Source organism: Lactuca serriola, chromosome 9, assembly GCF_051521515.1.
Source record: "Lactuca serriola cultivar US96UC23 chromosome 9, Lser_US96UC23_V15, whole genome shotgun sequence".
NCBI classification, from domain to species: Eukaryota; Viridiplantae; Streptophyta; class Magnoliopsida; order Asterales; family Asteraceae; genus Lactuca; species Lactuca serriola.
In genome coordinates this window covers 57,639,558-57,665,960 of record NC_136416.1, presented here as the reverse complement: position 1 = coordinate 57,665,960, position 26,403 = coordinate 57,639,558, and the positions used below count along the sequence as shown (strand labels likewise).

At 35.2% G+C, this 26,403-nt stretch overlaps 1 pseudogene across 1 annotated transcript; it reads right to left on the bottom strand.

Annotated features, from left to right (window-relative positions):
* Window positions 1-441: 441 nt before the first annotated feature.
* On the bottom strand, window positions 442-14,049 carry LOC145074377 (nudix hydrolase 3-like; annotated as a pseudogene). Its single transcript, XR_013691819.1, has 21 exons — window positions 13,925-14,049; window positions 13,295-13,461; window positions 11,585-11,662; window positions 11,307-11,403; window positions 11,052-11,185; window positions 10,732-10,813; window positions 10,579-10,667; window positions 10,323-10,427; window positions 10,007-10,178; window positions 8,717-8,946; window positions 8,561-8,642; window positions 8,393-8,458; window positions 8,226-8,303; window positions 3,284-3,379; window positions 3,035-3,141; window positions 2,732-2,900; window positions 2,547-2,630; window positions 2,367-2,461; window positions 1,136-1,226; window positions 910-1,056; window positions 442-767 (listed from the first exon to the last, which is right to left on the bottom strand). The product of XR_013691819.1 is annotated as a nudix hydrolase 3-like (transcript).
* Between the last annotated feature and the right edge of the window lie 12,354 nt (window positions 14,050-26,403).

Sequence of the window (26,403 nt, the reverse complement as noted above, 5' to 3'; positions counted from 1 at the left end):
GTACTTCCGCTGGACAAAGACATCACTACAAATGATGTAAAATATTGTTAATTCCAGTTGTATAAAGTAGGGGTGTTACATATGATATAGTTTAAAAATACATAACAATACTACACAATTTGTACCCTTGTCAAAACAATGAGAGCCATTGTGAATATGCATCTAGGAACAAAGCAATTTTATGATATAGTTTACAATACATAACACTACTATATAACTTGTACCCTTATCAAACAATGATACCCATTATGAATGTACTTCCAGAGCCATTTTACGATATAGTTTACAATACATAACAATAGTACACAATTTTAACCTTATCAAAACAATGGGAGCCATTGTGAATGTACTTCTAGGAACAAATCTATTTTATGATATAGTTTACAACACACAACCCAAAAGTGTTACACAATTTGAACCCGTATCAAAACAAGGAGAGCCCGTGTGAATTCACTTCTAATAACAAATCCATTTTATTATATAGCTTACAATACACAACAATATTACACAATTTGTACCATTATTACAACAATGAGAGCTATTGTGAATGCCCTTCCAGGAACAAAGCCATTTTATTATATAGTTTACAATACATAACAATACTACACAAGTTTTACCCTTATTAAAACAATGAGAGCAATTATGAATGTACTTCCACGAACACAACCATTATCACGTCAAAGATCAAGAAACACTACAACAATTGTTTAATTGTTGTGTAGTAATTTGGTAACAACTGGAAAATTTGGTGCTATATCAACAGGAACCTGAAAATTCATCAAATGGGTACACATAAAAAAGGAATTAAATCAATTAAAGTTATATACATATATATATATATATATATATATATATATATATATATATATATATATATATATATATATATATATATAAGTCAAATTTTACCTCAACAATTGCCAATTTTCCTAAAGCAGTGTTGAGAGGCTGTGTCATTTGACCATATTTTTCCAGAAGCTTCTGTGCAGAATCTTTGTCCCCTTTGGCTTGTATCGTAAGTATTTCCCTACTTAAGCCCTCAACCGCACCTTCAATCTATTGCAACACATGAAACAATTTATTAAAATGTAAAATAATATTTTGATTAAAAAACACAAATTTTAAGGAATCACACCTTATCAAAGTCAACAGAGAATGTGTCATCGGGATGCAAAACATATGCTCCTTTCTCTAGTAGCCAGTTAAACTGTAGTGCTTGTCCTTTACTGATATACATATATAATAATCCATCACTCTAAATATAAATATAACATGCCGCGCAAAGCGACGGGCGACAAATAGTTTGTTTCGACAATTAATTTCTTTTCGACGGAGAATGATTATTTTCAATTCAATCATTAGTTTGTTTTAGGAAAGATGTCATATTAAAAATAAAAAAAAACTCATGAAATGACCAAATTATAAGGTGTTGAGTATTTATTTGGATGAAAAAAGATCTGGTCAAAACCTTGGAAGAGAAGATTTATAGGAGTTTGTTTAAATTTTAATAATATTTTATTAGTGATTAGTTGTACAATTAGATTAATGATTTGGACGTCTTAAAAAAATATTATTATTTTATTCAATCTATTTTTAAAAATAGTGGGATTTGTTTATAAGATAGTATATATATATATATATATATATATATATATATATATATATATATATATATATATATATATATATATATAGGTTCAGGTTCATTTGAGATCTTTCTAATTTTGTGAGACCAAATCTAAAAATAATTTTAAAATGCAAAATAAATGGAAAAATCCAAAAATTCTTTTTTTAAATATTATTTTTGGAGCTTGAATTAACTAAAAAAATTAAAAAAAATTAAAAAAAATCCGTTTTTTTAAAATACGTGAAATATTCTAAATAGAATATTACACTGACATATTTTAAAAAATAATTTTAAAATGCAAAATAAATGGAAAAATCTAAAAATTCTTTTTTTAAATATTATTTTCGGAACTTGAATTAACTAAAAAAAATAAAAATAAAATAAAATAAAATAAAATAAATTCTATTTTTTTTTGAAAAATACGTGAAATATTCTAAATAGAATATTACACTGTACATATTCTAAAAATAATTTTAAAATGCAAAATAAATGGAAAAATCAAAAAAAATTTAAATATTATTTTCGGAACTTGAATTAACTAAAAAAAATAAAAAACAATAGAAAAATGCGTCTCACGGTCTCACAAAATTAGGTCGTCTCACAAGAACCTAACCCTATATATATATATATATATATATATATATATATATATATATATATATATATATATATATATATATATATATATATATATATATATGGATGAAAAGTTGATAAATTTACTGATTAGTTGATTTACCCATGAGCTTCCGTTAACCCGAAACGTACTGTCCGAAAGCAAATAGCAAGGAAAGAAACAAAGATGGACTTTACAAGGGTCTTTGGAAATATATCCTGGTCAACCCCATAGAAAAAAATCAAACATGAAAACTATTGAAGACAATATGACAGTGACAACTATACCCCCTTACTAACTGACCTTTGAAATAAGGAAATTAAGTGCCCACAAGCCAACAATATCGGCTTTAGCTTCTTCAAGAGCCGTGTGAAGTTCCTGTAGCTCCTGTTTAATTGAGGGAAAAAAATCAATTATGTCATACTGAAAAAAAAAAACAAAGGAATCAACGATTCCATTCAGTTCCTGATTACATCAGAAAAACTAACCAATCGCACAGTAGACTTTTGACCACTAGGAAGTGTTATTGTATGTGGTCCAATACCATGACAGCATTCATGACAAATTGTGTGAGTGAAAAAAGAGTCAAAGTCAACTAGCTCCCTTTGTTCCTTTACAATACACAAGTCGGCTATAGGCTGAAGAATTAGCTTGAACCTACTTAGAAAAAAAGTTTGGGTATCATATCATTTTCACAAATTATATTTCAACACTTGTATAATCAATAATAAACGCATATGTTAATGAATTCCAATATACTTAAGTGTATAATCATGGATTGTTCACTTTACTTTGCCTCAGAAATATTCTTCAACATGACCATTGATGTACCACGATCTTTTACAATACGCTCATCATTCGGAAGATTATAGGCTTGAATTTGTGGTCCCTTCACATCCTGCAGGAACATGATAAATGAAATTCATATTTTAACAAAATACGTTCACAAAACACATAGATGTACAAGTGGAACTACACAAGCTTTCTAGGGCTATTTGGTTTTAATGATGGCATTCACGTCATTTTTCTCATTTACTTACCCCTGAATTATAAACAAGTTGGATGATGCGAATAGGTGCAAATGTCACATCTTCTGATTTGTACATGTCGTCCATTGGAAGATTTTGCTCCAAGTCCTACATGTACTTTAATTGATTATTTAAATAAAAGTATGATTAACAAAGTTGAAAAATAACAAAGGTTATGCCTTTCAGCAACCCTTGAGTTAACCTACATTAAAGGCTATATTTTTGTCATATATATGATCTTTATTCGCTTGTTATAGTTTCCTAGTTTAGTCCTCCTTTCTAGCTAGGTTTTCTATTTATTGATCGGCTGTATCATTCTTTCAAAATCAATGAAACATAACCAAGTTTAGCTTATACAGTTTCTTTATGGTATTAGAGCGGGACATCCATACCTGATTATCAAATCTGCACGCCACCATGAGCGGAGAAAAGACCGATGGTAGCAAGACGGCGGAAGGCAAAACCATTGACACCAAATCGCCATTATACATTCACCCATCTGATTATCCGAAGCAGATGCAGGTGAATGATCTATTAAACGACAACAACTACAATGAATGGAAACAGGAGATGAATAACTTTCTCTTGGCGAAAAACAAGATGGGTCTCATCGACGGGACTGTCAAGAAACCGGAATCAAGCTCGCCCATGTACATGGCCTGGATCCGAGCGGACGCCATGGTCATGGGATGGCTAACCACAGCTATGGAAAAGGAGATCCGCACAAGCGTGAGATATGCTAACACCTCCTCAGAAATCTGGAAGGACCTAGAAGAACGGTTTGAGAAAGAAGGTGCACCAAGGGCATATGAATTAAAACAACTGTTAAACACAACCCGACAGGGAGGTATGTCCATTTCGAACTATTATACCAAATTAAGATCCATCTGGGATGAACTTCCAGTTGTATTACCTACACCACGATGTAAGTGTAGTGGCTGCAACTACTCAATTGGAAAACAATTGAATGAAGTGAAAGAGAAAGAAAGAACCTACGAATTTTTAATGGGGCTCGATGACGAATTCACTGTTGTTCGAACTCAAATCTTGGCCACGAAACCTGCACCATCTCTTAGTGCGACTTATCATTTGGTTGCCGAAAAACGAACAACAAAGGGCGATCACCGGCGGATCGAGAAGGCCAGGTTCAGAAGCCGCTGCTTTTCAGGCGCACTACAACGCATAAAAAAATGCAGCGACAATCTCAAGCTAAACAAAATAATCCCATGCCGTATAAACCGAACGCCAAGGCCACAAGAACTGATAATGAAAAAAAAAGTGCAGTTTTTGCCACAGGGAAGGACATGCAAAGGAGGGATGCTTTAAACTGAACGGTTATCCTGAATGGTGGCCTGGAACGAAGAACAAAGAAAAACCAAAGGCTGCGTGTGTGGAGATTGCTGCCAGTCCTATTCCCGGTTTGACGGATGAGCAGTATCATATGTTCGTTGCCCACTTCAAGGACAACAGAAGTATGACAGAGAGCGGATCACAACCAAGGGCAAATATGGCAGGTAAGTTTAATTATTCTGATAGTTGGGTGGTCGATTCGGGAGCCACCGAACACATGACCTGTAAAAGAGACATTCTTAGAAACGAGACCCACAACCCAAAGGGTACACCTGTTATCGTTCCCACCGGAGAAAAGGTGCCCGTTTTGGGTGAAGGAGACCATGTTCTTGCTGGAGGAATTAGAATCCAAGGAGTTCTACTCGTACCAGATTTTAACTATAATCTTCTTTCGGTTGGCAAATTGGCCGATGAGCTTAACTGTGTTGTCACTTTCTTTCCTGGTTTCTTTGTTATGCAGGAATTGGGGACGAAGCGCTTGATTGGAGCAGGTGATCGCGTTGAAGGATTGTATCGCATGGGGGCAATGAAGACAAATAAAGCTCTCCTGACAACCTTCGAGATTTGGCACAAGAGACTTGGACATCCTTCACCCAAGAAAGTTTCTCGTTTATATTTTATTCCTTCCTATAAGAATAATTTAAATTGTGATGCTTGTTTGAGAGCCAAACATACTAGACTACCCTTTCCTACTAGTGAAATAAAAACAAAATTTTGTTTTGACATGATACACTGCAACATATGGGGGAGGTATAGGACTCCCTCAACAAACAAGGCTTTTTATTTCTTGACCATTATGGACGACCACAGTAGGGCAGTTTGGACTTTTTTACTAAGACATAAAAGTGAGGCAAGCACATGCCTCATGCATTTCTATAAAATGGTCAAAACACAATTTGAAAAGCAAATTAAATGTATTAGATGCGATAATGTTGGTGAGTTTGTTTCTAATACCATGCTTGACTTTTATGCCCAAGAGGGAATCGTGTTAGAAACCTCTTGCCCTTACACCCCACAACAAAATGGGTGGTGGAGCACAAGCATCGCCATCTTCTTGAGACCGTGAGGGCCTTAAGATTCCAAGCTAATCTGCCTAAGAGTTTTTGGGGTGAGTGCATCTTGACCGCCACGTATGTGATAAACCGAATGCCTTCAAAAGTCTTGCATGGAGCCACACCTTATGAACTCTTATTCAAAGAAAAGCCTTCCTATGAACACATGAGGGTTTTTGGTTGTTTAACTTATCGTCGTAGTGTGGAAACAGGTGGTGATAAATTTGAGCCACATGGAAGACCCGGGGTATTTGTTGGATATCCACAAGGTACCAAGGGTTATAAAATCTTTGATCTAGAAAGCAAGAGAATCATTGTTTCCAGAGATGTCCGATTCGTTGAGGATCAATTTCCTATGCAGACAATCAAACGAGGCACTGACTCGGAATCTGATGACTTATTCCAGCTTGAAAAGGATTTCGATTTGGTGCAACCCATTCTTCATGCTGATGAACCCATAAATGGCAACAGTGGGGCCCAAGATTTGTCACCAGATTCACCTGGTCAAATCCGATCAGATCAAATTTCGAGCCCATGTTCCGCTGAACATCAGGACCACATTCCAAGCCCTCACTCCACTGTTTATCAGGCCGACATTCAGAGCCCAGACAACTCTCATGATCGTACGGAGCCTCTAGATGAAGTTCGGCCCACTCATATGCGAGTCCAGCCCATCCGCTATCAAGATTACATGATTGATTTGCCCTCATCGATCAACCACACGCAACCTGCTGTCGGTCACGCTGCTTCTACGGTACATACCCTTTCTGATTTCGTCTCATATAAAATTTTTTCTCAAACCCACAAGGCTCTTCTAGCCGCTATTAATACTCATCATGTGCCTAGAAGTTTCAAACATGCAGCACAAAATCCAGAATGGCGTTGTGCAATGAAAAGGAGGTTCAGGCCTTGGAAGAAAATGACACTTGGGAGCTCGTGACCTTACCGGAAGGAAAGCGTGCCATCGACTCCAAGTGGATTTATAAAATCAAATTCAAACCCGACGGCTCTGTAGAAAGATTCAAAGCCCGTCTCGTGGCAAAAGGCTACACTCAAATGGAGGGCATCGACTTCCATGACACCTTCGCTCCCGTGGCTAAATTGGTCACCGTTCGGATTCTATTGACTTTAGCCATCAAAAACAACTGGATCATTCACCAGTTGGATGTGAATAATGCGTTCCTGCATGGTGATCTCAAGGAAGATGTTTATATGAAACTACCTCAAGACTTTAGTAAAGAAGGTGATAATCGGGTGTGCAAACTCAAGAAATCCTTATATGGCTTGAAACAGGCTAGTCGAAACTGGTATCACAAATTCACAGCCGCTTTACGTGACATGGGCTTCAAACCATCGCATGCAGATCACTCCTTGTTTGTTTACAAAACCGAAACTAGTTTTGTTGCGGCTCTCATATACGTTGACAGCGTGATCATTGTAGGTAATGACGCCACAAAGATTGAAAGCACCAAATCAGATCTTGATACAAGGTTCAGCATCAAAGACCTTGGTAGCCTCACATACTTCTTGGGCATTGAGGTGTCACGTACCAAAGAAGGTTTAGTTTTGAACAAAACATCAAACTTGATAAAGGAGACAAAGAAGAACGTGTTGACCCTAACATGTATCGTCGGCTTGTAGGTCGTTTACTATATCTTCAAGCTACACGACCGGACATCACTTACTCAGTGAATATTCTGAGCCAATTTGTCTCGGACCCCAGAACCAACCATTGGCATGCAGCTATGCGAGTATTGCGCTACCTCAAAACAACCTTGGGTCAAGGTATTCTTCTACCCCGAGAAGGATCACTAGATTTGGTAGCTTATAACGACTCTGACTGGCTTGGTTGCCCCTACTCTCGACATTCTAGGACGGGTTATTTATTACTTTTAGGTGGCTCCCCTGTTTCATGGAAGTCAAAGAAGCAGTCAGTTGTGTCTCGGTCCTCGGCTGAGGCAGAATATCGGGCAATGGACACCACAGTAAGCGAAACTTTATGGGTTCGCTGGTTGTTGTCAGAACTTGGAGTGAAAATTCAAGAAGCCACCCCACTATTTTGTGACAATCAATCAGCCAAACACATTGCTCACAATCCCGTCTTTCACGAAAGAACTAAACATGTGGAGATGGATTGTTTTTTTGTTCGCGAAAGGGTGGAGTCCAATGAGATAGCTCCATCTTGGATTCACACTAACCATCAGCTCGCAGATCTTCTTACCAAGCCACTTGGTTCAGACAGACTAAACTCTCTTCTTGTCAAGATGAACATTCGAAATCTCCATGCTCATCTTGAGGGGGAGTAAAGGCTATATTTTTGTCATATATATGATCTTTATTCTTTTGTTATAGTTTCCTAGTTTAGTCCTCCTTTCTAGCTAGGTTTTCTATTTATTGATCGGCTGTATCATTCTTTCAAAATCAATGAAACAGAACCAAGTTTAGCTTATACAGTTTCTTTATACATCACTCCTTATCCCTAGCCTTAAGGACTTGTAAATAAACTAAAAAAATAAAATTAATATTGATCATTAGTAAATCCAACATTGTACCTTCAAATGATCCCCAAAAATTTTAAGTTGAGTGGTTGATTTATCATCCCGAATTCCAATAAATGCCTCAAACGCCGCCTAAAGAAAAATCACAAAAATCTTGGTGATGAATTTTTATTTTACCATGAATCATAGTGAACGATGCAAAAAAGAATAAAAAACAATACCTTGTATCCGAATAGCACGTCCTCATACGTCTCGTATGGGCCAATAGTAACATCCAACTTGGAATCCTTAAGAAGATGAAAGAAAAACAATTACAACCATATTTAACATAAGAAAAACAACTCAAGTTACAAAATATTGATATACAATGAAGTGAATTGTACACTGACCAATTCCATCCAAGCAATATCAGAGTCATAATAGTCATTTGAGAGGAAAGCTTCAACCTTGCTATGTAATAGTCTCTTCAAACTACAAAAATGTGAATTAACTTTATACGTATGAACTAATGGATATAATAAGATTTAATAAAATGTATAAAATACCTAGGTGAAGTGGTTAAATCCCCTGCTTTATGCAATAATTCAGCTGCTTTTGCAAGAAAGGCGGAATATTCTTGAGAGAATGGGAGGATATAGAGATCACTTGTGGTGGGATTACTGCTAACTGTTATATTACTGGAATAAGAGTCACTATGCCTTCTAATAACACTGAAAAATCCTGTTGCATCTTTCTTTTCGTCATCTGATAGCCCTTTCACCCATAATTCGAATTCCTTGCCAAGATTAAGAAAGTGTTAAATGCAAGAAATAGCAATACACTTTTAATTGTTTTTATTACATCATCTTACTTTCATTTCTTTCTATTACAAAATTTGTACTTTGAAAAATCTAACCATTTATAACAATGTCACCTAAAATATTAAGAAATGTTCACTACTATTAATGGGTAATTATTCAAAGTATAATGTCTAATTAAGAAATAATTTAAAAATATAATGCACTAATAAGATATAATTGAAAGTACAATGCTAAAATAGAAATAAATGAAGCCAGGATGCTCAAATATACAAAATGCAAGATATATCAATTTACTTTCATTTACTTGTTTATTATTGCATCATGCTTTCTTTTCTTCCTATTATAACATTGTACTTTGAAAATTCTACCAAGTTGTAGCAATGTTAATTACATACGAAGTAATGTTTATTGCTTTAACTAGATAAATTTTACAAAGTATCATGCCCTAATAAGAGATAAAATGAAATTACAATGTTAAAATGAAAATAAATGAAAGTAGGATACTATAATAAACCAAATGCATGAAAAAGCAATGTACTTCTATTAATTAGTTTATTATATCATTCTAGTCTCACTCCTTCCTGTTAGAGTATTTTTACTTTGAAAATCTGTCTAGTTATTGCAATGTCATCCAAAAACAAAGCATTTTTCACAGTTATAATTTGGTATGTTCTCACTGTATAATGTCATAATAAGAAATAATTTGAAATGCCTTAATAAGAAAAAAAATAGAAAGAAATTAAAGTAGGATGCTATAATGCACAAAATACCTTAACGTACATTCATTTATTTGTTTATTATATCATCCTACTTTCATTTGTTCCTATTATAGAATTATACATTGAAAAATTAACCCAAGTATAACAATTCTGTCTGAATAGAAATCAATTTTCACTTGGATAGATTTTTCAAATTAAATGCCCCTAATAAGAAATACTTTGAAAGTACAATGCTACAATTGGAAATACTTTTCAAAGTATGATGCCTCAATAAGAAATTATATCAAAGTAGAATGGTAACACAGGAAGAAATTACCATTTTATCCATGTCTGGAGGGTAAAAGCTGGCACCGGGTGGTTTCTCCAGGGGAAATGCAGCTTTGTATTCTAGACCTTTCCAACCAGCCACCTTCCTTGTTGCTTCCGGAAGCAATTTCACAGCAGAGTCTGCAGTTGTCAAAAATGCTTCATCTTCATCAAGAGAAGACCTGTCAAAGAAAATCAACTTAACTTTGATATATAAGAAATAGTGGTTAATTTTTCTTTTCCGATTAAATGACATAATTTTTCCAAAGTATATGAAAAGATCTAATGGGAGAGACACTAGAGTACTTATATGAGCATAATCTTACCATGGACACTTATTTATCAAGTAATACTTCCATTTTAACATGTCAAAATTTGATAATTGACTTTGCTGGTTTAACCATTCCCTTAAAGATGCATTGCTGTACCAAGCATGATTCAAAGAAAACAAAATAAAAAGAAAATGAAATCTACTTATTTGTTATTATCCACACTAGCATGTGAATCAGTCATCATGCAACAAAGTAGTTACATATTTATAAACAACTATCTTATGTATATATGTACAAGCTCATAAATTAGACCTGGTTATAGAATATATCATCCATTAATCTCGCAGCTTGAATGATTAAAACAAGAACTTCCTTGTCCTCCTCAGTAAGACCGGTCAACTGCCATACAAAAATTTAATTAAATTCCTAATTCAAATTATAATTAGTACTAAAAAAAAACAACCTCTGCATCAAGTGAGATAGAAGCATAACGGTTGAGCTTTTTTTGCAGAATTAAACTTTTTGCTTCGACATTGTCTTGGTACATATAAAGAGTTCCAACTCAATATTAATTTAATGGTTTCATTTCAAATTATATTTCATTTAACTTGGTGGTAACATAATATAAATATGCTTCAGTTCAAAATGTATTTCCTTTGTGTCGAATTCCAAATTCATGCTTCAACTCAATATTATGATATAGTATGTGAATTATGATTCAAAAACTATTTGTGTATGCATATAACTATATGAGAGTGCTTCTATGAATGCATAAATATATACCTTTTGGTAATTATGTCAAAAAGTTGACCATATTCTCCATGAAAATTGTAGGGTACATATTGAGGGTCTCCCTTAAGAAGTAGGTGCTTGTACTCTTGAACTGAGATATATTTAACAGCTGAAACTTTAGATTCCTACAAGGAAAAAGAAATTATGTACATAACTAATTGTTGAAAAATGAGCACGTAAGGTTTACAAGTTTAAAGGGCATGCATGTCCCATTTGCTACTTTGGTATAATTAGACAAAACATTACCTGAAGAGTAAAAGCTTCCAACGGAATTGGGGCTAATGTTGTCACAAGATAAACATCATTAAATTCATTATTGATGAACTTCTCACCATTTGTGACACTACAACCAAATTCAAGGTCAATAATAGTACTTCAAAAACAATTGTAGTGATCTTAAAAAAATGTTCACTATGAAAATTTGTTATGATCTAAGATTCCATGTATCACAAAAGGTTCGTATTTTCACATTTGGTGACCTACATATACATAAAACCAACATGCTAATTACATAGAAGGTGTACCATTCTTGCTGGAAAACAAATAGCAATTCAAAAGCATCATTTGGGAGGTTTAGACCAAGCTCTTTTAAAAGCCCTCTCCTACAATCATACAACATTTTCAAGTCATATAGCCATAAATTTGTAGTGTAAAATAAACATTTGACACATATAGCATATGTATAAAGATTCCCATTTAAACTGGTTGGTTAAGTATTGACAATCATTTTGTGAGAGTTGCATTTCATGTGTGATTATGATTTTTGCTCATTGTGAGCTCGGTTATTTGGACCCCACCACTACTTATTGTACTCTCTGTTAGTTTTTTATTGTCTTTTGTTTATTCTTATTTTTGTTGTTTTTTTTTTCTTTTATTATAATTATTATTATTAGATTTTTTCTGTGAATATTATCATTTTTTATATTAATTATTATTATTATTTTTAATAATACTTTGTATTTTATATTATTTTATTTTTCAACTAATAATCATCATTCGTTGTTATTCGGGTTTTGGTTATCCTATTAATATGACTTAACCACATGAGTTATATTAAATATTTCGTTTAGTTTTCTTGCTTTATTTATTTTTATTTGATTTTACATTTTAGGTTCATGATATTTAGTTGTCATGTTTATGTTATTTGTTTACGATTTGTTTATAATCATTCATTTATGTTAAGTTATTTAAGCGTCACCGGACAGAACACACATCTTGTAGTTAGGGGGCCGAAACTAAACTTCAAAAGGAATATATAAAGGAGCTATTTTGATTCAAACTTCTAACATATCAAAATTTTAAAAATAAAGAGTTAATATGATGTAATTTGCACGTTTGATAATTTGCGTTTATAAGACTTAATTAACGAAATTGTCACAAGACTAATACATTTTTAGTAAAAAATCATTAGTACGGAATTTATGATGATTAAAATATTTTTTTCATTATTGTTTATTATCTTTTGGTCTAAATATTTTCTATTTTGTGTATTTATAATTTATTGAGATATTAAAGAGATACAATTTATGTTTCTATATTATATAAGTTTTAATTTTGAGCTACACATGACTTTTTATATGGTTTATAGTTAATTGCAAATATATTATGTTAATGTATAGTTTTGGATCTAAAATGTTACAAAAAAATTATTTTGGCACTCAAATCAAAACAAGATACGTAATTTTAGAAGATATTTTTCTTCTTACTTTGTATCAATTTTATCCCTATTGGATCGAATAATTTAGATTTTCAATTTAAAAGGACAATATATTTAAACCTTTATATTTTTGTTAATTCATATAAAGAATAACAATATATTTTAAAGCTCGTAATTTAAAAAATTAAGATATGTTCATTTAAAATTAGTGAATAAATTATCTTTAATTATACTTTTAAATGGATATATGTTGCTGGAGGTGGCCGTGGACTGGAAGTAAATAGAAAGAAGGGATAGAATGATTACAAGTGACTCTCGTTTGAGTATATATGCGTGGGTTGGGACTTGGGATGGGACGGGGTGGAGTATTGTTTTATTTCTTTTTTCTTTTTTATATTAAAATTAGTTAAGGAAAATATAAAATAAAATGAAAAGATATAAAAATCGTTTCGTAAATTATATAATGATTATACATTTATACGTAATAGTCACGACTTAAAAATGGGGTGTCACATATAATAGGGTACCTATAATAGCACACTTTAAAAACGAGTTTCGGTAGCATCTGATAATCTACCTGGCAGTGATAAGGGGTGTGCTTCCAGCAGATACATGACTTGCACTAGAGATATCCCATAATCCAGCACGTTTTTGTAGAAGTAATTCACTAATTCTCGTGTACTTTCAGCAAAAATCCATACATGAACACCTCGGTGATAATCCTCATCTTTTTGGACGACGCTTCTGTACAATGTTTGATCATTGAATAAATATCCCATGAAATTTCATATCAAACAGTTTATAATAAAGTGTTTAAGAATTGAAAACCTACCAAAAAATAGTTACGTAAAAATAAGAAATATAACTGTGACAGACAGTGTTGAATAAAATAAAGGTCAAACCTATCATGAGTTATAAAATTCAAACTTGATATGGAGTATTTTACAAATTCATCGTAGTTGTATGTCATGCATGAACAACTTGTCTAACGTTCTAGTCTGTAATCCAAACCCCAGTAATCACACAACTATTGAAATTGAGAATCATTCCCTTTTCTCAGTTTCTTATTAGTGAGTAACGAAACACGAACCAAATGTTTAACTGGTCACGATAGAAAATTGTGATAACGTCACACTATTTTCACATCTGGTTACTTTCGAAAACGAAAAACTGATCAAAAGATTATTAATTTAGCAACAAATCCGACCTGGATTTTGAAATACCGGTTTCCAGACCGGCTTTAGTGCAGATGTCAAAGCGTCGACCTTCTTCATGCAGCTCATCGCGATCTCCCATTGTTTTAGTGTTTTACTTTGCTTTGCCTTTTTTATTGTGTGCTTAATTTAGTATTCGATTAACCTGAATTTATAGGCATGCGCGCCCCCTCAATTTCCAACTATACCCCTGATCATATCAATCATCAAGATTTTATTTTAACCTCTCCAGTATGTAATGAACTTTCCATTTATACTTTTGTTTTTTTAATAGAGTTTTTTTTCCAATAAAAACACAATATAGTTTGACTTTGACTTTAACATTTTAATATATTAAATTTATCTTCAAAGAAAATAACGCTAGAAGTAGGGGTGACAAATCATGCTATCGTTTCGTGTTTCTGTCTGACACAACACGACACGATAAGGTTTTATGTAACACGAACACGAAACGACACGATGTTGTGTTTTTTTAACTAACACGAAAACGAACGAATTAAAAAACGACCAACACGACAAATATAAAATATAATAAAAATTAGTTTATTTAATGAATACTTTATCAAATATAACACGACAAAAATGAAAAATACGATAAAGAATTGCTAAATCGTGTCAATTTCGTGTCGAAATTTGAACACGAACATGACACGATACGATATCGTGTTATAGTTAACACGAACACGAATTCAAATTTTAGTTTCGTCCCAATTTCGTTTCGTGTCGTATATTTTTATTGTGTAGTGTCATAAATTGTCACCCCTAGCTAGAAGGGGTGGATATGCTATACACCCTCGCTAAGGCTCGCTATGGACCAAGAACACCGCCCCCTAGCACTTGCTAGGGAACTCGCCAAGGAGAAGACACTACGGAGGTAGCGAGAGGAGAGAAAAGCTGGAGCTTGGTTGTGATTGGAGAAAGGTGCCGATGTAGATCTAATATCGGTAGATAGGGTGTGACGTGATTTTCTTCAAGAGGTTGTTGAAGGTTTTGGAGAGCAATAAGAGTGGAGCATGTGTGCTGGATTTAGATGATATCACGACGATGTTTGCGGAATATTTGGCGATCGATCGATTGATTCTTCTTACGGTAAGGATTAAATTCGACCCCTTCTAGTATTTACCGAGTTTGCAAGCATCTTTGAACCCATATCTGTTGATATTCTATGATTAAATGGGTTCCAATGTGATGAAATTACTTAAAAATATACATGCCAATATGTCTACAAAGTGTTTGGTAAAATGCCTAATTGACAAAATCATTCTTTTTATGCTTCTTGCAACACTTTTAAATGGTATAGATCGAAGTTCCTCTCTATCCCATTGCATCTAAAATATTATAAGTGGTTTGATGGTTATAATATTTAACTAAATTTGAAAAATAAAAAAAAGAAATGCTAGAAGTTGGTTATAATATTTAACTAAATTTGAAAAAAAAAATAGAGTGTTAGGAGTCTTATCACTCTATACCAAATGTTAGGAATGAGAAGTTAAGAAAGAAAAATGACATCATTTAAATGGGTAGGAGGATTGGTAGGATCAAAAGGTAGAAGGATATTTAATTTCTCTATCTAAAAAGGTAATGTTGCAGGATGTTAGGGAATGTTACCATTTCCTTTAGCTTAAGAATAATATATATATATATATATATATATATATATATATATATATATATATATATATATATATATATATATATATATATATATATATATATATATATATATATAAATTACACTAAAAAGGAAAGTCGGTGGTTGACTTTCCTTTTCAATATTTAGTCCCTATACTATTTATTTCTATCACTTTTCTCCTTTTAGTTTGTATATAAATACTTTATATCCCCTACTTTTCAAGATTATGCTTTTACACCCTTTAACTTTTAAAAACTTTTTAAATTGTCATTTCCATCCCTTTCATTTTTTAACTTTCGAGTTTACCCCTATAGTATATATAATCTGTATATAATCTGATTTTTACTATATAATATATCATTTTCACCCCTGAGTTTCCTTCTTAAATATATTATTATCGCCGCAACCTTATACCCCCTTTATTTTCTAAACTTTCATGTTTACCCTCCGTACTATATATAATCTGATTTTCATATCCACCGGCTTTATCTATGTTTCTACGTAAAACTTTTATGTTTTTGTGCTTATATTTAAGCATTTTTCTTGGACATCGTTGTGGTCACTGATTTTTGTATTTTGGCAACTTAAGTCCTCCTAAGTTTTTATGTATGACTTTGATCCTTGATTTTTGTGGTTTAACAACCTAAGTCCTCCAAAACTTATAATGCCACTGAAAGAGTTATTTTACTTAAATCTATTACTATTGCCGCAACACACGACAAGTAAAATCCTAATTATATCACTAAAAACATAATGACATTATATTTATAATACTATTATCATAAAATTCATTGATATCAAGAATATGTTTATAATACTATTAGTATTAAATTTATTAAAGTAAATTACAAAAAAGGTTCTTATGGTTATGTATTCTTTTTAATTAAGTCCTGAGTTTTCAGTTTGAACACAAACCATCCCTATGGTATATTTTTTTTATCACATCTTTCATCCTTATCAAAAATAAAATGAATATATATATATATATATATATATATATATATATATATATATATATATATATATATATATATATATATATATATATATATATATATATATATCAAAGGGAATTTGTCCTAACGGTAAGGAATAACTCTCTCAAATAAGAGGTTATGGGTTCAAGTCTTAATAGGAGACATAAATATGATATTTAAAAATAGATTAGTTTCTCGGCTAAAAAAAATTATTTTTTTTATTATTTTATTTTTTTAAATAAATTTGTATTATTAATTGATTAAGTAGGTCCCACCTAACCATCCCTCTCACCCTCACCCCACCATTAATTGATTGAGCGATTCTCTCTCCCGTTCACGACCCCCTTCCCAACAACCAAAAAGACTTTAACAAGGCTACTAGATTACTAGATTGCCTCGCTAGACATGGAAGAGCTTCTGCTGCTTAACCACGACAACAAAGTTGCAGAAAATTGGGTCGGATGCAGAAGGAGCACCGTTGCTGCTCAAGTCGAGTTGTTCAGTGTTGGAAATGTCGGAGCTATATCGTTGGAGACTTCAAGAATATCAAGGAACGGGAGTCACAAATCAACGATGAAGCAGAATATTTCTGGCTATTGCGTCTGAAATCCAAAGATCACCGAACGCGACCTTCAGTTAAAACTAACGACACCATATTCACTTTACCCTTTGATTATTTAGACAATGTTAAGAAGTTTCTCATATGTTTGACATGAATAGGAGCCACTAACACTATCACAATTCACAAATATGTTCTTCCCAGATGTCGTCCCAAGCTGATCCACTGCAAACTTGAAGCTAAATAAATCAAAACCTATTGTGTTTTTTTTTTTAATCCGGTGACTGTTTCAAAGCCTAAAATATGAAGCATTTTCAATTCAAGGGATGATAAATTTGATTCATTTTCAATTTCAAAGGGAACTCGGTTGGTTAGAGTCTTAGTTGGAGCGATAGAATTAAACAAATGGTGTCTGGAGGTTTAGATATCGTCTGTTCTTGAAGAAACCCACAAAGGGTTGATGAAGGTAGAAAAGAAAGGCGGTGGAGGTGAACCCGAAATGAAGAAAGGTGGGGGAGGGGAGGGGTTGGGATTGGAATTGAAGTTGGGAGTGGGAGTGGGAGTGGGACCCGTCTTATTTTTTTTTAATCAAAATTTCAGTTTGTAAATATATTAAATAAAGAAGAAAGTTTTACATAGACGTAGCGGGTAAACGAGCAACAATGTAACACTCCAAATCAGGTATTACCCTTGAAGCCCTTGAAATTTTAAATGATACATAACAAGTCCCTTAAGTACGTCGGCCGTACTTCATGGGTATGATTAGCGCACCATGCATGGATGATCACCGAGGGCCAGCACGTACGTTGGGCGTACCAAAGAGTATACGGGGCGTACCGAACGGATGTTCAAACCCTAATTTCTGGACTTGAGACCTATATAAGCATCCTTATCTCATTTGAACTTCACGCTACTCATCCCCCTTCACCTTCAAACGTCCCTGAAAACCCTAAAATCATTAGAGGGTGTGTTTTGAGCTTAAGGAGTGTATTTGTGGCCATTTTAGTGTCCATTCAAGAAGAAGGAGTTGCTAAGCAAGCTTGGAGTGACATTGGGCTTCAAGAATCTACATTTAGTTCACCTTGAAGAGCTTCTAGAGGTATAAAGCTTTGATCTTTCCATCTTACTCATTAGATCTAGCTAGGGTTTTCTAGTTGGTTCCTTTTGTTAGTTTTGGACCTCCTCTTGAGAGTTGATCAACTCCACAGGCTGAAATGGTTAGATCTGAGCCTTGTGAGCATGATAGATGCATAAAGGTGCTAGCTTGGGGAGTATCTAGACTCCATGCATGAGTTTGAAGCCTTGTATGAAGTCCTAATGTGAAGAGTGAAGTTTTTTAGTCCCATATAGCATGCAAGGGCATAAAGTTGCCAACTTTATGCCCAAGGACGTCTTAATGCCTATCACCATGAGGATTACAGATGGCCGCCCTACCAAGGCGGATGCTCCAGCAGTGAAGAGCCGCACATTTCAGTTGACTACAGAGGAGGCTCGGGCAGCACTAGACGTTGTGGCTGGTACGTATTTTATTCTCCTACTCTATATTTATTTGAATTGATTGTGTGTGTATTGTGCTTATGTACAGGGACCTTTTTTGTCAATGGTATGCCAGCTCACATTCTATTCGACTCAGGGGCTACCCGATCGTTTGTATCTCTTGCACTTAGCAAGAAGTTTCTGGATGCGCCAGGGACTTTGGGTTTCCCGCTTGAGGTTGAGATTGCAGATGATCGCATAGTGAGTGCTGCGAGGGTGTATTGGGACTGTGTCCTGAATGTGCTTGGAGAGAGGTTTCATGTTGATCTAGTTCTGATACCGTTGCGAGGGTTGAAGGTGATTATTGGGATGAACTGGTTGGGGGCCAACGGGGCCATGATCGATTGCGAGTGCCAGTTGGTGAGGGTTCGAACCCCAAGTGAGGGAGAACTGGTTATTCATGGTGAGAAGGCATCGTAGGGGCCAACCCCCTGTTCAGCTGCAAGAGGTAGGAGATTTTTGCAGCAGGGTTGTACTGGATTTATGGCATATATCTTGGATACGAGGGTGGAGACCACGACGGATATGGGTAGTGTGCCGGTTGTACATGAATTCCGGGATGTCTTTCCCGAGGAGTTACCGAGAGTGCCTCCGAAGAGGCAAGTGGAGTTTTGCATTGATTTGGTGTCGGGTGCCGCTCTGATAGCGAAGGCACCGTACCGGCTAGCACCGCACGAGATGCATGAGCTATCTACGCAGCTTCAGGAGCTGCTAGACCGAGGGTTTATCCGTCCGATCAGTTCCCCGTAGGGAGCTCCGATCCTATTCGTGAAAAAGTAGGATGGATCACACAAGATGTGCATTGATTATCGAGAGTTGAACAAGCTAACGGTGAAAAACCGTTATCTGTACCAAGGATTGATGATTTGTTCGATCAGCTATAGGGTACGTCTTGGTTTTCCAAGACTGATCTTCGTTCAGGGTACCACCAGATGAGGATTCGGGAGGAGGATATACCGAAGACAACTTTCAGGACTCGGTATGGGCACTATGAGTTTGTGGTGATGCCATTTGGGCTCAGCAATGCCCCAACAGCGTTCATGGATCTCAAGAACAAAGTGTGCAGGCCGATGCTGGATCGGTCGGTGATCGTTTTTATTGATGATATCCTAGTCTACTCTAAGACCAAGGAGCAGCATGAGCAGCTTCTGAGGGAGGTTTTGGAGACACTGATGGCGGAGATACTTTATGCCAAGTACTCGAAGTGTGATTTCTGGCTACGAGAGGTGCAATTTTTGGGGCACATCATCAACCAGGAGGGGTATTTCGGTGGATCCAGCCAAGGTTGAGGCAGTGATGAAGTGGGAAGTACCAAAGAATGCATCCGAGATCCGTAGCTTCTTGGGTTTAGCGGGCTAGTACCGGAGATTCGTCCATGATTTCTCCAAGATCGTAGTGCCATTAACCCACTTGACCAAGAAGAATGTGACATTTCGATGGGGCCCGGATCAGCAATTGGCTTTTGAGACCCTGAGATAAAAGTTATGCGAGGCTCTGATCGTACTACCTGAGGGGTTGGATGACTTGGTAGTGTACTGCGATGCATCGATCTCGGGGTTAGGCGCGATACTGATGCAGAGGGGGCATGTGATAGCTTACGCCTTGAGGCAGTTGAAGCCTCATGAGGCGAATTACCCCACCCACGACATGGAATTAGGGGCAGTGGTGCTTTCCCTCAAGATTTGGAGGCACTACTTGTATGGGGTACGATGCACTATTTATACTGATCATAAGAGTCTGAAGTATTTAATGGATCAGCAGAACCTCAACATGCAACAAAGGAGGTGGTTGGATGCGCTGAAAGACTATGATTGTGAGATCTTATAGACTTATACCATCCAAGGAAGGCCAACGTGGTGGCTGATGCTTTGTGCCGCAAGACAGCGGGTTCACCGATTGGGAACGTTTGTTTGAGGATGACAGTGATCTCTCCATTGTTGGATATGATCAAAGAGGCTCAGGTCAAGGGTGTGAAGAAGGAGAATTGGAAGATAGAGCGGATTCAGGGTCAGTATCCCTTGTTTGTTCGGGATAGCCGAGGTCTTCTGACATAGTGTGACCGGGTGTGGTTACCGGTAACTGGAGGAGTGAGACAGAAGATATTGGAGGAGGCACACAATTCGAGGGTGTTGGATTTTGGAGGAAGTTGGGATACATATCTCCCATCAGCATAGTTTTCATATAACAACGGTTACCATTCTAGTATCGACCAACCCCGTTTGAAATGGTGTATGGTAAGAGATGTAGGACCCTGTTTTGTTGGGGTGAGGTTGGACATCGAGTCATGGGGAGCACCGAGGTAGTGCTCAAGACTACCAGGCTGATTCAGCAGGTGCGCGACCGACTACGAGTCGCGCAGAGCTGTCAGAAAAGCTATGCCGATCGACGGAGATCGAATTTTGAGTTCCAGGTGGGGGACTTCGTGTTACTAAAGGTGTCGCCATGGAAGGGAGTCATGTTACACCCCCGAACCAGACGGCGGAAACGTCCGGGGGCTTGCACGTGACTCCATTGTTGTAGTATCATCATATAGTATATAATTGAAACATACCATCATCATCATCACACATGTAATATAACAACATACATTGTTTACATTGAGTATTGTGTTTTGAATATTACATGACAAAATAGTTAAAGTATGGTGAAACAAAACATGACAAACTATCCAGGAATTCGTTCTACCCAACCTGTTCAACGGTTTCCTGAGAATACAAGTTAATTTAAAAAAAGTCAACATAAAAATGTTGGTGAGTTCATAAGCATGTTTGAGAAAATGATTTGTATAACTTTATAACCACCAGAAAATCCTATATTTTCTGAAAACAATTTAGTACGTTTGTGTCCGATCTTGTATTAATGCATGTGTGTTATTTTTTACTAGAATGCAAATATATAATGAAGAGAATGTAAAGAGAATGCCCCTAGTCAACCCAATTTTGTCTGTAAAAGAGAATGTTGGTATACCAACCCCCGAGGTTGAGTACCGGCGCGAGTATGCTCCCGAGTAATCAATTTAGAAAAGATAATGGTCTCACGTAATTTATAATGTTAATTCCTCTAAGTGAGTCACTATAACCATACTAAATAATGACAATTTTGCTTGTCATGGCGTTGTTGGATGCCGACAGAATAGAATAAGGTTTTCGTCACCCTAGACTGGTTTAGTATAACTGTAGCGAACAGCTCAAGTGTGGGGTGTCATCCCCGTATAGATCTATACATAAATCCCCACTCTCCCTCCAAGAGACTCTGGTTATAACTAAAGGCTACGATCGTACACTCAGTAGGTGTCAACCGACACGTCTCACTAGATCCTTAATTGAAATTTACGCGAAGAGAAACATATAAAGCACACTCCAGGCCCAATGAATCACGTAAGTGAACAACTAAGGCTCACTAAACATGTAAGTCATTTCAAGGCTCGAAAGGAATGAGATTATATAACATGGGCCCAAAATATAGGTAAAAGGACACTAAGGCCTATCTCACATGTGTATTTTTTACAGGCCCAAATAGCATGCAAAGAGTATCCAAGGTCCGTTGAGCATGTTAGTGGGTCAATAAGGCCTAATAAACATATAAAGAGTATTCAGGACCTATCAAGCATATAAATGGGCCACTAAGGCCCAATAACATGAGACTGTCAAAATTAACCCGTTTGTTATTTTATTGTTTGTTTTAGTTCAAATTTTTTTACCAAAATGACATAAAAGGCCCACCTTTTTGTAAAAATGACATTCTTGGCCCATTAAGCCAAAAATTTACAATTAAGGCCCATTTGTGGTAAAAATAACATTTTAGGTCCCTTTTTAGAACAAAACTTGCATTTAAGGCTAGTTTTTGTAAAAATAACATTTTTAACTCACTTTTCTCAAAAATATCATTTTTGGCTTGATTTTTATAAGAATGTGCATTTTCGGCGCATTATAGATAATTACATCTTTTTGGCCCAAATTTTAATAATTTCACATCTTTAATCTCTTTTATCAAAAACTTACATCTTGGCACAACTTCGTTGAAAATGACATTTAAGCCCACAAAAGTCCAAAAAGTTACAAATTTTGGCCCAAGGTCGTGAGAAGCCCAAATAAGGCCCATTTATGAAAATGTTTACATTTTTAGTCCTTGTAAGGTCTCAAATGTCGAAATTAACCATGTTTAGCAAAAAAAAAAATCCTTTTTGAACCCCCTACTACCTGTGAGTTACATAAATAACTCATTTTTTTATCATTTTGTCAATTTTAGCCCCTTTATGAAGTTTTTCTTAGCTTTAAGTAACTTGTATGTATTTTTAAAACCTTTTTCTTGTAAGATAAGTTGAAATAAGTGTTATGTTATACCAATATCATCATCTTTTAGTAGATCTTTAAGTTCATGAAGTTTACAACACTTAATCACATATATAACTAGAAAACACACAAAATCATGCATCCACACATAGATCTACACAAAACAACTTGTATTCTCCCCCAAAACAAAGTAAAAATCGAAAATAGGGGGTATGAACTCACATTTCTTTGAATCTTTCAGTTTTTTGGTGAGGAAATGAGAAGATCTCAACCCTAGATGTTTCATTGAGGAGATTTTCAAGATCTATGAAGTTCTAAGAGCATAGATCATGAAATGATGTGGTTTAAGAAGAGATTTTTGGTGTAAACTTGAAGTTAAACCATAGAGTCAAACAAGAATTTACCAAGAGTGATGAGCTTTGATGAAGAGTTCTTGATCTTTCACAAGACACACTCGAAATTTTGGAGATATGATGAGTGAATTCTTGATGTTCTAGAGAGATTTTTGGTGGAGTTGAAATGAAAGAAGATGAGAGTGGTGAGAAACTCTTTGGCCGAGAGTTAAGAAGAAAAGAGAAGAATGAGAGAAATGTTGAAATGATGTTGCATGGGTGTATGTGTTTGTCTTGATATTTGTTGTGTGTAAGCATGGAAGTCCACCATACAAAGATTAGGCGTCACTTAGCTTGTCATCTTGTTATTTTATTTATTAATTTTTTTTATATTGGGCCGAGAATGAGATAGTGTGAGGAGAAATGTAGGGTTGGAATTGAATATACTTGAAACTACAAGGTCCAAGGTGGAAATTTTCGGCCCATTGGGCCCTCTTAGGGGTTTACGGCCCAAAAGAGTGAACATAATAGGTTTTAGGCCCATTTACGTTCAAGAAAACATTTATGGCCCATTAAGTCCCATAAAATGAAGTGAGTCATTTTAGGCCCAACATGACCCAAAATACTTTAGCTTAATGAATGTGGGTCCAATTAGAGCCCAAATAGGGTTCCTTGGCCCGACATACCCAACTTGAAAGTTTATTGGCCCATTAGTCCCAATAAGAGGATCCTAATCCATAATAAATTTGAACCGGGATTTTTAGGGTTTTAGACCCATAGTTAAATACATAAGATGTATTGTATTAGGTTTTGAACTTCAATCAGGAGTTTTGATTCAAATGTATGATTTTGATTGAGCATATAGTATGATATTTACAAGTATTGCAATAGTTAATGTTTACATGAGGACATAATTCCCTAGCTAAAATGCTAGTTGTGACAAGTCATCAGGTTTCGGAAGAGAGGCAAGTTGGGACCCCAATATATTGGACCATTTAGGATTACGGGCCGGGTGGGCAAGGTGGCCTATCGTTTAGATCCACTGGATGAACTTAGCCAGATACACAACACCTTCCATGTGTCTTAGCTTCAGAAGTGTGTCACAGACGAGGCTACGGTCGTTTCTCTGGACGACATTTAGGTGGATGAGAGCCTGAACTACATTGAGAGGCTCGTTGCGATTTTGGATAGGACGACCAAGGTTCTTCTGAACAAGGAAGTGAAGTTAGTAAAAATGCAATAGCAGCAATGAAGGGGCTCTAAATGGACATGGGAGCCGTAGGATGAGATGCGGGAGCATTACCCCGATCTATTTGCATCTACGCACTTCGAGGATGAAGTCTAGTCCAAGTGGGGGAGAGTTGTAACACTCCAAATCAGGTATTACCCTTGAAGCCCTTGAAACTTCAAATGTTTCATAATAAGTCCCTTAAGTACGTTGGGCGTACTTCATGGGTACGCTTAGCGTACCATGCATGGATGATCGTGGAGGGCCAGCACGTACGTTGGGCGTACGTGACCGATGTTCAAACCCTAATTTCCGGACTTGAGACCTATAAAAGTATCCTTATCTCATTTGAGCTTCACCCTAATCAGCCTCCTTCACCTTCAAACGTCCCTAAAAACCCTAAAATCATTAGAGATTGTGTTTTGACCTTAAGGAGTGCATTTGTGGCCATTTTAGTGTCCATTCAAGAAGAAGGAGTTGCTACGCAAGCTTGGAGTGGCATTAAGATTCAAGAATCTACATCAAGTTCACCTTGAAGAGATTCCGGTCTTTCCATCTTATTCATTAGATCTATCTAGGGTTTTCTAGTTGGTCCCTTTTGTTAGTTTTGGACCTCCTCTTAAGAGTTGAGCAACTCCTGAGGCTAAAATGGTTAGATCTGAGCCTTGTATGCATGCTAGATGCATAAAGGTTCTAGCTTAGGGAGTATCTTGACTCCATGCATGAGTTTGAAGCCTTATATGAAGTCCTAATGTGAAGAGTGAAGTTGTTAAGTCCCATATAGCATGCAAGGGCATAAAGTTGCCAACTTTATGCCCTAGGACGCCTTAATTGCTCAGATCTGATATTGGACATTGGAACATCAAATATAAAGCACTTAATGGAAGAAAGTGCTTAATTTGTTTGTATGTCGGGGGTAAGATAGAGTACGCAGCACGTACAGCTCAGGGACTCAGTACGATGCGAGTACCAGGACGGTACGCAAGGCGTACACATCTCAGATGGGCTTGGACTTGTTTTGGGCTTTTAAGCTTTTGGGCCTTAATTAGTCATTGGGCCTGGTCACGTTCTGGAGTTAGTGGGATGGACCATTCTTGAAGGAATGTAATTCCTATTGTTATTGTTCATTCTTTAGCCAGGGGTGTATAATTTTTTCACTCCATAATGGAATGGAATGAAAAGTTACAATATAAACCATATGCATGTATGCTTACTCTTATACATACATATAGGAGCATTAAAAATGTTTTTTTTAATATGCATATGCATATGCACATGTTTTAAAAAATATGCATATACACAAAAACATATAAAAATGCATTAAAAATTCATTTTTTTTAAAAAAAATTAAATATTAATTTTAAAATGTAAGGAGTATCTTCACTGATTTAAAAAAAAATAAAAAAAAATTAGATTTTTTTAAAATAAGGAATATATACCTTATATTTTGAAATTAAGATTAAAAAAAATTAAAAAAATGCATTTTTAATGCATATTCATATTTTTTTGCTAATATACATTTTTCAAAAAAAAGTGCATAAGTACATTCATATAATTTTTTTTCAATTTTTTTTGTTTGTAATTGTCTTAGATATATGAATGTACATACACATATGAAATTTGGTAGTTAAATTCACATATGAATATATATATATATATATATATATATATATATATATATATATATATATATATATATATATATATCATATACTTATTCTTATGCATATGCATATTCATATACTTATTCATATGCATATACTTATTATTATGCATATGCATATAATTATTTTTATGCATGTGTATTGTTATGCATATGCATACACATTTATATGTATATGGATATACTAATTCTGATGCATATATCATATTACACATATGTATATGCATATACACAAGCATAATCATGTGTATT